Raw genomic sequence first — 14,891 nt, forward strand, 5'->3', positions numbered from 1 at the left:
GATACTAAAACAAGCAATGTAAAGACAGTCACATCCTAGGCAATCATTATAGATACTAAAGCAGGCATTATATGCATGCAGAGTTTTAGCAGAAATAAGAAAAGTATCCAACAACTGGTTATCCAGTCCAAAACAGCAAAACACAAAAAATTGTTTGAAACTTCCACAACTAGCAACGTAAGAAGTAAGTAAGAGTGCTGCAAATCGCCTCCTTCAGTCGTTTAAAGTTGGCATTCACTACTAAAAAATCAAGTTTTAGCGACGGACAAATTCTGTAGCTAAATAAAAAATCCGTCGCTAATCTCATTCAGCGACGGATTAGCAATGAATTATCAAGAAATTCTGCTAGCTACTAGCGTTTTAGCGACAGATTAGCGACGACGTTCGCAGCTAATTGTAGTTTTTTTTGTAGTGATTGGCTGAAACTGTCACCCTATCAATCCTGTCATGCATTTCCTTGAATGCTTTGACTGCATTTTCTACAAGTCTGAGAATTTTAACCCTCATCTTTGAAACATCAGACCCTGTCTCCTTGGAGATTATATGGATGTCTCCAACAGTGGACTGAGTGGAAACAAGAAAATCCTTGATGATGGTCAGCTTGTTGTCAATGGCAGTCAGTTTCTCAGCAAGATCAAGATCACTTAAGCTGTGATGAAAAACAAAGGCTTTGATTTTGGGATCAGGTTGAACGTTCTTGACTTCACCTTTCTGTTTCTTCACCCCGGAGCCCTTTGCACACACATAACCCATAATGGCAAACACTCTAGAATTGTAGGATTTTGAAATATAGACAAAAGGGTATTCCGAGATAGAGATGTTGCGAGTTTTCATGATGTGAGTGATAGCCATACCATAGGGGCAAACTGGTGGGATCATCAACACTTTCTATTATAAAATTTATGACCCAAGAGGATAATTTAATCTTGAGTTTGGTCACAAGATTGTAAACAAGAAAGGTATCTCGTTGAGAGAAGGTGGTGAATGATCCAGTAAGAGGAACAAGAGTGGTTGCAACAATGTGGGTCAGAACTCGGGTTTCAAAACTAACATCACTAGGTCCTAACTAGTTAGGGACGAAATCAGATGGACACCCAGCAATACAACATTTTGCTTGATCAAAAGAAATTTCAAAATTATCAGGCCAAGTATTCTTGAAAAGCATAGGAAAACCAGAGCACTTACACTAAAAAATTGAGTCGAACATGGCACAATCAAGAAAAATACGTTTACCTAAGACTAGGGATTCCAACTTATCAGACTTGCTATAGCGAAGATTTGCATAGAACATTCTCACTAAGGGTTCATAGACTTTGGGAAGGGGTACAGAGAGGAATTTTGACCATCCTTGAAAGACAAACAAATCCTTTACTTTGCAATTGAGGGCCTCCATATCGTCAAGGTCGACTACTCTGCCATGAGCAATGGGCTTGTCTCTCATAGTAACAAAGTAATCTATGTTTGGGGTATCCCAGAAATTGAGGTCTGACTCTAGAGAACTCGAGAGGTCTATTTTGGATTTCTTGGGGGTAAGAGATACATAGGGGTCTTCCATAGGCCTTTTTCCTAGGGCTTTTTCTCCTAAATGATGAAAGTGATCTGATAGTTCTGCCTGAGAAGAGGCAAACCCTTCTGAGTGGTCAGACCCTAGCTCTACTGGTTCTGGGGGCTGAGAAGAAGGTTTTCCCTTGGAGCGAGTACTTTTTCTAGTGGAGGCAGATAGATTTTTGGAGTGTTTAGCCATGGAAAGACTGTTGGGAAGGAGTTTGAAGGATTTCTGAAGAGGGTTTCTGAGCGATAGGAACAATGGAGACTGAGACGAGTGGTTCAGAGATTAAAAAGGCAGAATTTTGACGGTTGAGTGCAGGAAAGGAAAGGGTGTCAGTGAAAGGTCATGATGATTGATTTTCCTTTCTTGAAAGCTGCAACTGATGGGAAAAGAGAGGAAAATATGAGGCGCTAAATTAATGATTACTTACACAAACAAACAAAATTAGAAACATTAGGCATACAAGAATTAACAATGTCAAATAGGTCCTAATTTTTATGATCAAGAGAAATAACACCAAGTAGTTCTCTTAGAGAATAAAATCTATCTTCAAGTAAAGGCTTAGTGAAAATATCTGCTAGTTGATCAGTAGTGCCAACAAATGATAATTCTATATCTCCTTTGAGGACATGATCTCTAATGAAATAATGTTTGATATCTATATGCTTAGCCCTAGAGTGATGCATATGATTCTTTGAAAGACATATAGCACTAGAGTTATCACAGAATATTTAAATAGGTTTAAAAAATAATTCATAGTCACCCAGTTGATGAGACATCCATAATAACTGTGCACAACATTATCCAATGGCGATATATTCAGCCTCCGTTATGGATAGTGCAACTGATCCTTATTTTTTACTATTCCATGATATTAGTGCCTTTCCAAGTAATTGACATGTTTTGCTGGTGCTTTTTCTGTTTTCCTTATCACCTGCAAGATCAGCATCTGAAAAACCTTCTAGTTTAAAATTATTAGAATGTGGATACCATAGTCCCTAAGAAATAGTTCCAATGAGATAACAAATTATCCTCTTTACGGCAGTCAGATGTGACTCCTTAGGAGCTGACTGAAACCTGGCACATTTACATACACTAAACATAATATCTGGTCGACTGGCAGTTAGGTAAAGTAAAGAGCCAATCATTCCACGATATTTGGTTTTATCAATAGGATTTCCCTTTTCATCCTTGTCAAGACTTGTTGACGGACTCATTGGTGTACCAATAGCTTTAGCACTGCTCATACCGAACTTCTGAATTAGCTCCTTTGTATATTTCACTTGGCATATAAAGGTTCCTTCTTCAGATTTTTGAATTTGAAGTCCAAGAAAAAACGTGAGCTCTCCCATCATACTCATTTCAAACTCACTTTGCATGAGATTAGCAAATTCCTCGTACAAAAGAGGGTTAGCACTACCAAAGATAATATCATCAATGTAAACTTGAATAATAAGATTACCTTCCGATGATCTTTTGATGAATATTGTAGTATCTACTTTACCTCTTATAAATCTGTGATCAAGTAGAAATGAGCTAAGTCTTTCGTACTATGCTCGTGGAGCTTGTTTAAGGCCATACAAAGCATTAGTAAACTTATACACATGGTAAGGGAACTTTGAGTCTCCAAAACTAGGAGGTTGTTTTACATATACCTCCTCATCAATGAAGCCATTTAAGAATGCACTTTTGACATCCATCTGAAAAAGTCTAAATCTTTTGAAGGATGCATATGCAAGAAGAATTATATTGACTCTAATAGAGCTACTGGAGCAAAGGTTTCTTCGTAGTCGACTCCTTCCTGCTGTGAGTACCCTTGAGCTACTAATATGGCTTTGTTTCTCACAACCTTTCCATCTTCATTGAGCTTGTTTCTGAAAATCCATTTTGTACCAATTATAGTAGCATCTACAGGCTTAGGCAGTAATTTTCACACTTGGTTTTTGTCAAATTGATCCAGTTCTTCCTGCATTGCTTGTACCCAGCTTGAGTCTTTTAGAGCTTCCTCTATCTTTGTTGGTTCAATCTGAGAGATCACTGCTATATTGCCTTTTTCTTGAGAGCTTCCCTGTTTTTCATTCCTTCATTTGGATCTCCTATGATAAACTTTTGAGGATATTCTCGTTCACTTCTTTATTCATTTGGATGTGTTACACTCGTATGAGTAGTTGACTCCTTCTGTGATTCTGGTTGACTGTTGTTAAGCTCATTAGTTGACTCCATGACACCGTCTGGCCTGTCAGTCAACTCTTGAGGTTTGCTTGACTGAGGTGTTTCTTGATTGAGATCTTCATCACATGCAATAATTCCTTTCTCGGTCATAGTGTTATTTTCATCAAATATAACATGTACTAATTCTTCTACAGATGAGTGCGTTTATTATAAACTCTAAAAGATCTATTGTTTATGGAATAACCTAGAAAAATACCTTCATCACTTCTTGGATCAAATTTTCCAAAATTGTCCTTACCATTATTGTGGATGAAACACTTGCTGCCAAATGGATGGAAATAACCTATGTTGAGTCGTTTACCTTTCCATAGTTCATATGGAGTTTTCTTTAAGATAGGTCATATGAGACATCTGTTGAGAATGTGGTAACCTGTGCTTACTGCTTCTGCCCAAAAGTGATTAGGCAAGGAATATTCTAGTATCATAGTTCTCGCCATATCTTGCAGAGTTCTATTTTTCCGCTTAACTACTCCATTATTTTGGGGTGATCTTGGAGCTGAGAAGTTGTGGGTGTATCCTTGATCATTGCAGAAGTCTTCAAATGCTCTGCTTTCAAATTCTCATCCATGATCGCTTTGAATGGTTATAATAAGATACTCATTTTCTCTTTCAACTCTTTTACAGAATATCTCAAAGTTTTTCAAAGCTTCATCTGTCTCATCTTCAATATCATAGCCTGTTTTCTTGAACTTTACTTCGTACCCTGAATCACATAGATGACTTATACTCAAGAGATTGTAGTTAAGTCCATCTACAAGATAAACTTCAATAATATCAAAGTTGTTATTGAATGGAATTGTGCCAGTGCCAACTATTATCCCTCTTGAGTCATCACCAAATTTAACACTTCCTCCATTTATCTTTGTAACTTCTTTGAACATATTTTTGTCACCTGTCATGTGACTGGAACACGCACTATCTAAGTACCATTTTCCTTTGCGGCTTTTCCTGGGGTGTTCCTGCATAACATAATTATCACTTTCTTTTAGGTACCCAAGCTTGCTTAGGTCCTTGTTGGTTAGTTTTACTAAGATCAGGGTTGTTTTTTGGGTTTTCAAATCCACCCTGAAACATTAGATTTACGAAATCGACAAAAGGAATATTTATGTCCACTTTTATTATAGTAGTGACACATAGGGGCTGATCCATTCTTAGATCTTCCACTTGTGTTAGTACTAGTGGACTCTATTCTAGCTGGTCCTTTTCTAGTTGACTAATAAGTCGCATGGTTAGACTTGACAGAACTATGACTGGTAGATTTGCACATGCCATTGAGTTGTATTTGCAATTCCTGAACTTCATCTTGAAGTTCCTCATTTTCAATTTCACATACTTCAAGCTTGAGTTCCCATCTTTCTTTTCCCTGTTGAGTCTCCTTAGTTCATTCATCATTTTTTGATACTCTTTTAGAGTAAGGTTAAGGATATCCTGTAATTCATTACATCTTTCACAGTTATAAGATCTTACCTCGTTTGTTTCACCTCGTGCCATGAAACAATTCTCATTATCATCTTTGCATTCATCATCTGATGCATCTTCATATGTCCAGCAGCCTGAGAGTTTGTTTATGTCATTTTCCAGGATTGTCATGAAGCATGGATTTGCTATCTCTTCGTGTTCCGAACTATCTTCATCACTCCAGCTTCCAAATGATTTGTTTTTGTTGAATCCTCTGGAAACCTTTCTTTTAAGATTTGGGCGTTCAGTTTGAACATACCCACATCTTCCACACTCATAGTATTTTCCATCATTCTTATCTTGTTCATTATATTGCCTGGTTCGCCTAGGTGGTACCTTATCTCTTCTTGTGTTTCTGTATCTCCTCATCAAACCATCCATGTTCCTTGATACCATGGCAATCTCTTCTTCAAGAGCTTCTGGGTCGTCATCAATATCTTTTTTTGTCCTTTCGATTGTAGCCTTGAAGGCGATTGTTTTCTTCTTCTCTTCCTGGCTTATTTTCTTGAGGTGAGTTTTCTTGAATGCTATAAGATCTCCTCGAAGCTCATCATAAGAAAGTTTATTTAGATCTTGTGATTCGAGTGCAACTACTTTTGTCTGCCAAGTGGTAGGTAGACTCCTCAGAATTTTTTGAACTTGATTACCACTTGAGTATGGTTTATCAAAAGCTTTTTGATCGCTAATGATTTTGCTGAACCTCGCAAACATTTCTTCAATGGATTCTCCTTCTTTCATCTAGAAAAGTTCGTATTCATGAACCAACATGTTGATGTGAGTTTCTTTTACTTTGCTTGTTCCTTCATAAGTAACTTCTAGTTTATCCCACATTTCTTTGGCTGTATCACAATTAGAAATTTTCTCATATTCCTCTCCACTTATAGCATTATAGAGTAAGTTTCTTTCTTTAGTATTGACTTGAGCAACTGCCATTGACACTACTAGAAATTCGGTAAAAATCGACCAAAAATACCGACCAACGTTGGTCAGTAATAGCCAAAAACCGACCAAAACGCGACCATTTACGTATGGACGGTATTTTTGTGGTCGGAAAGGAATACCGACCAACTTTGGTCGGTCAATTAAATTCAAAAAAAAAAAATATTGCAAAAAAAACCGACCAAAGTTGGTCACTTTTTTCCGACCAAAGTTGGTCGGTATTTTAATTATGTAATAAAAAAATTCACCATCTGGGAATCGAACCGGAGTTTGTACTGTGGCAGGATACTATTCTACCACTAGACCATTGGTACATTTTATTTTAAGATTGTCTTTTATTTGATTTATACTCTTTAATTGTATTTTCGCATGAAAATAGCCGACCAAAGTTGGTCGGTTTTATTAAAAAGTAAAATTACCGACCAAAGTTGATCAGTTTTTTTAAATGACCCGCCGAATTAACCGACCAATTTTGATCGATTTTTTTAATATTAATTTTTATTTATTTTAATTAAAAAACCGACCAAAGTTGGTCGGTTTCTTGAAACATAAATTTTGCGGGACTCAAAAATAGTTTCCCGCATTTTTGCGCCAAAGAAAACCGACCAAAGTTGGTCGGTTTCATAAAAAAAAAAAAAAATATTTTGAAAAACCGACCAACTTTGGTCGGTTTTTTGGTCGGTTTTTTTTATCGACCAAAGTTGGTCGGTCGATCTTGGTCGATTTTTACCGAATTTTTAGTAGTGTGAGTAAATTTCTTTCTTTAGCATTAACTTGAACAACTGCCATTTGCTCGTCTATGTACTCATATATATCTTCTGGATCAGCAGGTGGTTGAGCAGTTGTTGGTAGTGGATAGTTTCCCTTTTTGATAACTCGCCAAACTTTGACATCATAGGATTTTGCATATATTTCCATATGCACTTTCCAGTGAGAAAAGTGTTATCCATTAAAATACGGTGGCCTAACTTGCGATGTCCCCTCTTGAAAGAGTGCTCCAACAATAACTTGATTTGCCATGATCTTTTCTCACAAGCTATTAAGCAAAAAGTGTGAGACTAGCTCTGATATTAATTGAAAGTACGGGGGGGAGGGGGGGGGAGGGTGAATTGCTTATTTAAATTTTTTTATAATTAGTTGACTAGTTTACCAATTAGTCGACTGAAAATAAGAACATGATAATAGTAGATGCAGAAATAAAATACAGGAAATAAAGACACTAGAATTTTTATACTGATTCGGATTCAATGTGAATCCTAGTCCAGTCCCCTTGGGTTGCAAGGGCGTTCTCTTTCAGTGATCGATATTTCTTGAGTACAGAATGGATGATGTAGCTTTACGCCAATAACTTAATCTCTATGTATCTTTTATTTTATTGATACAATGCCTCACCAGTATTTATCTCTTTTTCTTTTCTCACTAATTGCACATCAGATCTAACATAAACTACAATACTTGTTTGGAGTAGAACAAAAAGAGTGAAGATGGTTCGTTCAAAGTATATTCTTTTCAGGTCCGGAACATCTGTATATATACTTCCTAAGGCCTTCGAGAATCTTGAGAGATTGCAAACCCAAAGGAGTTAATCATTGAAAGGAATCATGAATTGATTCTTTCCAAGAATAAGGTCAAATTCCTGTTGATCTTCCTTGATTTATGATCTTGACGAGCTTTTCATCCGCTAGGCATATCTTTGTGTTACTTGAGGCGTATCCACTGGATCCCTTGATTTCTGGCTTCATTGGTTTTCAGTGATCTCGTTCCCATTTGATTTGGGGCCTTTCAGTAATGGTTTCCGTCAATCTCTGATTGATTATTCTTGCCGGATCTCCGCTGCTTTTTCCTTTTTCATTACTGATCATTGATTCTTTTCCTTGTTTGCTTTTGGACCCTCCGTTAATAGATTATTTCCTTGATCTAATCCTGACTGGTATTACTTCTTAAATCCTTATTCCTTGTGATCCTACACCAAATGGAATATATTATTTTTCATCATTGAAATTTATTATTAACACTTTTCACTTAGACACTTCATCTTAAGTCTATTCTATTTGAACACTTTAATCAGGCCTTTACTATGTTATTTCGACACAAAATGCTGATATGGCAAGGTGAGTGTTTCTCATATTTTTTAAGCACGTAAAAATGGTTTGAGAGACAAACCTTTCATACTTCTTTAGATACTAAATATTCCGGTGAGGCAATGTCGGGTGGCGTATGGGATTAGCAAACCCACACCCAGAAGATTGTTCCTATTGCAACAAAAAAATTTGAATGCTACAAGGTTTCGTTCGAAGAATTAATGACGAAAGGTGGTTACCCCCTATCTGCAATGTCCTTGATTTCTCAATTTATTAAAACAACACTCCTTTACCTATGTAAAAAGGGGCTATTATGCTCTTTTATTTTCTGCTTCTGGTATTACAACAACTGATTTGCATAAATAAATCGGTGATTTTCGTCACCAAATAAGTATTCTTCAGTCAGTTTGGTCCTGGACTCTTTATTAACAGCCAAAACTCTCAGTAGTTTTAGCCTAGAAAGGAAGAATGAAGAAGAATAAGAAGAAGAAGAAGACCAAATTTCTGGAGAAGAAGATAGAGCTGGAAAAGAGATAGCCGAAAATTGATTTTTCGGCAAGGAGGGGTCGTTGAGGAAGAGACGATGGGGTGGGGTGGGTGGGGGTAGGGTTCTGGTTTGTATATTTATTTATTTTTTAATGTTTTAATTTAAATCCATGTGTCCTCATTTTATTCGTCACTTTAGTGTGTGAATTACACACACCTTTTGTATTTTGCTGCCTACGAATTTTATGTCTAAATGACACAGTAAATACCTGGTTAAAGTGTTCAAATAGAACAGACTTAAGATAGAGTGTCTAAGTGAAAATTGTGGACAACTTTATGGGGCTGGCGATGTATTTTTATTTTTGGTCAAGCACGATATTATATATTAGACAACTTAGATAATTGTCTGTTACAGGAGTGTTTTGTGGTGAACTATTCACATCCACAAAAAGAGAGTAGTCTATTACTACATTAGGAATATTACAACCCCTTGTCTTCCTTTCAAAAATAGCTCCTAGGGTGTCTGCCCATAGTGTTTCATTGATAAACACCGGAGGAACTATCAAAAAGTTTGTTCTCGTTTCTATCTGCTTCCCTGTTTTCTTTGCTAGCTTGTCCGCAACTCTATTGGCTTCTATGTAGATATCACTTACTTGTGAATGCCCCAGTGCTGTTAGGAGTGATCTGCATTCACATACCATAGCATCATAAATCAAGTTACCTTTGTTAACATAATATATTACCTCAGATGAGTCTAAGTTAACTTCCAAGGGTAGGAGATTGTTTGAGACTGTCATTCTTAGTCCATGCATAAAAGCTGTTAGTTCAGAATAAAGTGTGTTGGTGCAGTTTATTTTTCCCATGAACCCCATTTCAGTTCCTAATTACTCCTTTTTAAGCCTCTTATTAACTCCTTTTGGAGGGTTGCACTATCTATATTAAGCTTGTAAGTGCCCCTTTTTGGAGGATGCCATTTTATTCCTATTACAAGATCAGGTATGACTGGGCATCCACCTGCCACACGTATAAATTCTACAACTTTAGCTATTGCATTCTTACAGGGAATTGACTCTCTTTTATCATTGAAACAATTGCTATTCCTGGTGACCCAAATCTGCCAGAGACAGAAGGGGATCAACTCTCCCCATTTAAGAAGATTGTTGAAATTCTAATTGTAGGTCCTGTTAATGGTGCATCCCCATTGGTTCTGGCCATTCAAAATAGAGTTGATGATAAGGTTATTTTGGCTCAGCTGGGATAGGTTATCCTAGAACTATTTAGCATTGTCACAATTGATAAGGACATGCTCAATGGTTCCTCCTCCTTATCACAAAAGAAGCACACAAGACTTAACTTAATCCCCTTGAGTGAAGGTGTTTGCTAGTAGGAAGTCTTCCACGAGTCATTAGCCATAAAAAGTATTTGATTTTATTAGGAAGCTTTTTTGACCATATCTAGTTAAAATTCCCCCCAGAATTATGGTCATGCTGATCAGTATGCCCAAGGATTAGGGAATAAGCAGATTTGGTTGAAAACAGCCCATTGTAGGTTTGGTTCCAAACCATACTATCAACTCTATTAGGGTTGGCATTAGAAATGGAGGAGTTGATGCTTGAAACAACACTGTCAGGAAGGTTAAATGACAGATTGTGTGGGGTCCAATGGCTATTTAGGAGGCAGGATGACAATCTCATGTTCTCTTCCTCCTTGTTAAGAGGGCCACTTACCAAGGTTTTAAGGGGTTCCATGTTTTGTATCCATCTATCATTGTACATGTTGACTCTATCCCCTTTATGAACTATCCACCTATTGGCCTTACTGTAGATTTTCCCCCATTCCTAATACTGAGCCAAATCCTAGAAGCAGTGTGTCTAGTAGGGTGTCCACTAGTGCAGTGTTTGTAAAACAAGACTCTAGCCCATAAAGAATTTGGATTGTTATACATCCTCCAAGAAAGGCCTTCATGGGTTGCAGTATTCCTAAGATCAGTTCTATGCATAACCAAGTTCCCTTTCCTCTCTAGGCTTAGTGATAGTACCTCATTTTACTAGGTGCATTTTCTTCTTAACAGAAGTAGTTCCCTAGTTGAAGTTCCTTTGTATCTTATTAATTTGATTGCACACCTGGGCAGGTAACTTAATGTATTGCATAACATGGCTGAGGATACACCCAGTGAAGACTTAGCTAGAATGGTTCTCCCAGCCATGTTCATGAAGTGGGGTTTTCAACCAACTAGCTTGGTTTGCATGTTATCTATGATGAACTGGAAGTCCCTCTGACTTGAGGGTATTAACCCTCTGACTAATTTACAACTAAACGGTTGTAGTGTATCCATAATGGTGGCACAGTTCTTAGTGTTTGCTCTGGCAAACAGGGTTAGATCATCAGCAAAGAATAGGTGGGAGATTTTGGGACATGTGTGGCTGATTTTGATGGGAAACAAGCTACCATTTTGCACTTGAGCCTCAATTCTCCTAGAGAGTCTTTCCATGCACATAATGAAGAGTTAGGAAGACATATGGTCTCTCTTTCTGATGCCCTTGCTAGGGTGAAAGAAATCTATCCTGCCCCCATTAACAAGGATTGAGATAGAGCTAGTAGAAATGCATGATAGGATCAACTTGATCATATTATGGGGAAAACCAAATGACACTAAGGTATCTCTTATAACGGACCATTCTAATATGTCAAAACCCTTTTTCTAGATTACTTTTAAGGATCATGTTAGCATTTTTTCCTTTCAATTTAGTGAAGTGGCTGATGTATCCTGCACAATGATGGCATTTTAACTAGCCCTCTTATTGGACAGAAAGTTGGCCTAACTAGGGCCAATGATAGAAAGAAGGACATGCTTGATTCTATTGACAATAATTTTGGTAATCAGCTTGTATATTGTGTTGCATAGAGTAATTGGCGGCCTGAAATTCTTAAGAATTATGGCATTGGCACACTTAGGGATTAAGCATAGGTAGGTTGTCTTCACAGCAGGCTTCATTTTAAGGCTATGAAAAGTCTGCTTATAGAAGTTGGTGACTTTATCCTCCAGGACATTCCAGTATCTTTGGTAGAAGAGTAGGTGGAGACCATCAGGCCCAGGGGCCTTGGTTGGTTTGAAAGAGAATATAGCAGCCTTAATCTCACTAATCCTTAATGGAAAATTCATATTGGTCTGATCCCTAGTAGAAAGGATGTGTGTATTGTAGGTTGTGCTCTATCAGGGTATGGGTAAGAATTGGTGCTCAGTGGTGTAGAGAGTGGAGTAGAACTGATAAATGTTATCTTTTATCTCTTGTTGCCCCTCAATCCAGTTTCCTACCTCATCCTGTAGGTGCAGGATATTGTTTCTTCTTTTACTATTAAGGATTGAGGTATGGAAGAACCTAGTATTAGCATCCTCTTCCATAAACCAATTGATCCTAGACTTAGTTTTCCAGAAAACTTCCTCACTATTCAGGATAGAAGAGTATTCTTCTAGGATCTGACCCTCTAAACTTTGGAGGAATGTGCTAAATGGGTAAGCTCTGGATTTTTGGATACTACCAAGCCTGGCTAAGATGTGTTTCTTCTTGTGGAAGATATTACCAAAAATTATTCTGTTCTAGGTGGAGATTTGAGCTTGGAACTGAGCAGTTCCCCTTTCTAGACTACAACTTCCCTCATATACTTGTTGGATAATATTAGAGAATGAGGGGTGGCTACACCACGTGGGTTCAAACCTAAAGTGTATGGATGGGGTATTGCAGGAATTAGACCACAACTTGACTAACATAGGGCAGTGATCAGAATGGGTTCTAGGGAAGTGACTCACTGTACTAGAGGGGTATTCTTGAATCCATGTGTCATTAGAAAAGCACATATCTAGTCTTTTCAGGATTAGTTGGATTCTATTTCTATACCTCATATAAGTCCAAGTATACTTACTTCCTTTAAAACCCATATCAATTAGCTTGCAGTGGTTGATACACTGCCAGAATAAGTTAGCTCTTGGGGTAGAGATATAATTTTTCCCCTGCTTGTCTCTAGACCTTAGGACTTTATTAAAGTCCCCTCCCACCAACCAATCCCCCATTATAATTATCAGGTATAGCTATAATTTGGTTCCAATGGTTCCTTCTATTAGCATAAGTATTGCTAGTATAGACAACAGTAAACAACCAAGGGGTGGAAGAAGGAGTTACCTTGACCATGATATTGATGTCCTGAGGAGTGGTGTAGACCTCATCAATCTTCAGGATGTCATATTTACACATGATGACAATACCTCCTGACAAACCCACAGCTGGGTTTTGAATTTGGCCAGAGAAGCCTAACTCCTGAATCAGGTGTTTGTGTTCAGTCATCCTGGTTTACAAGAGAACAAACATTGCAGGTTTGTACAGCTTGACCATTTATGCACAATATCTCCTAAATTCCCTACTGTTGGCCCCCCTAGCATTCTAGTTGATGAAGTTCATTAGCAACTCGGGGTTGGTTTGTGACTTCTTTTTCAGGCATTTGGCTTTCCCTTTCACTGATGTGCCCTAACGGATTCTCCATTTCAGGAGTGGTTTGGGTGGCTGTCTGGACCATTACTAGGCTTAGTTTCACAGCTAAGTCTCCTAAATCTTGTTCTAAGGCTAACCTTAGACTTACTCTGCATATTATCATGCTCCTTGGGCATAGTACGATAAGCATTTCTCCCTCATTCCCTCTTAACTCTATTAGTTCCTCCTGTTGCAAGAGCATTACATTTGTTTTGGGCACTCTCAGTTTTTCTATTATTGCCTCCAGCTCTGTATTGATTTCCTCTTGGTGTTTGTGGACATTTTCCAACCCTACCATTGGTGGTGGAGTCATTTTTCATGTTGGTGTGCATGGGGAGAAGGGTGGGCTGGGAATCACCTCTCCTGGGGAGACTAGTAGGAAGAAGGGGATGGTGTGGCTTATCTGCTCCATGAGTGAGCTCAGCTGGTTGGTTGACAATGTTTGTTGACTCAGGGCTACCTGGGCTTGCATCAGTGTAGCCAACCATAGTTGATGGCCATAGTTCAACATTGCATGGTTCAGACTTGCAATGGTTACTTTGGCCTGGTAATGGGGCTTTTGGATGACCATTGTAATGGGAATTGACCCTATTATGAAAGTTAAAGGGGAATGCAGTCCCTTGTAGGACCATCTCCAGCCATGAGGTTGTGATGTAGTCCATGGGTAGGGGCGTCGATGTCATAAGGATGGGGACTGGTTCCCCTTCTTGGGTATGCATTTTGGCATTAGTGGTCTGATTGTTTGGGTTGTTCTCCATTTTTGGTATTTTGATTGACAGTAAGGCTATCTTCTCCTGTCATATACCAGTTACCCTTTAAGTTATCTCCCTTTTCATTTGATTTTCGTGCATGGAGATCTCTCATCATTTGAGATCGTTGGGAGGCGACGGTGTCAGTCAAATCATTTGAGGGAAAATGATAAGGGGAAAATTGGGCGTATGAGTTTGAGTGAGTTAGTCACTTGGGAGAATTAAAGCCCTTACCCATTTTCCTGTGTTGGTAGTATTATTAGTTGATTTAGGCGCGTGTGTAGCCCCCCCACTAATTGACTTATATCGGGGTTCGTTGGTACCAAATTTGGGATTGAACCTTGTGAGATATACTTACCCGATGTAGGTACATATCTTTTGTCAGGGGCCGCGTGTGTGACAGTTGGTGTGTGTGTCTCGTGAGAGCGTGTGTCCGGTGTGTGGTCCATTTTGGGCACGGGTTGTGGCATATGCTCATCAATGGGGCTGCGTTCTAATTGGGGTCGTCTGTTCCACATCCCTTGTGCCGCCCTCCCCGATCTTTCCAAAAACAACAAACTTACTTGAATCCGGCGTATACTTCCCGCTTTCCGGTCTACTGTATGTTATCCCCGACTGCCTGTAATTTTTGTGCTCTTCTATTTTCCCTTTTCGACGTGCTCTCTGTGGAAATTCCACCACTTTCCAACCCCGTTCCTCTTGCGCACTTTAGTTCGCCGTCGATGTCTATGCCTTCTCCTGTGTTCCCTGCGATGGTTGGCGTGGGCATTTTCTGGAAAGATGACCTATTCTCCCACACCCTTTGCACAATATACCCTCTTTCTTATACTCGATCAGTTTCCTATGTTCTCCAATTAACATAGCGTTTTGGAGG

At 38.5% G+C, this 14,891-nt stretch overlaps 1 pseudogene; it reads right to left on the minus strand.

The window, feature by feature from the left end:
- Positions 1 to 2,354: 2,354 nt before the first annotated feature.
- LOC138910754 (uncharacterized mitochondrial protein AtMg00810-like) lies at positions 2,355 to 2,928 on the minus strand (annotated as a pseudogene).
- Positions 2,929 to 14,891: the final 11,963 nt, after the last annotated feature.

The sequence above is a fragment of the Nicotiana tomentosiformis genome, chromosome 1 (genome assembly GCF_000390325.3).
Source record: "Nicotiana tomentosiformis chromosome 1, ASM39032v3, whole genome shotgun sequence".
Taxonomy (NCBI): domain Eukaryota; kingdom Viridiplantae; phylum Streptophyta; class Magnoliopsida; order Solanales; family Solanaceae; genus Nicotiana; species Nicotiana tomentosiformis.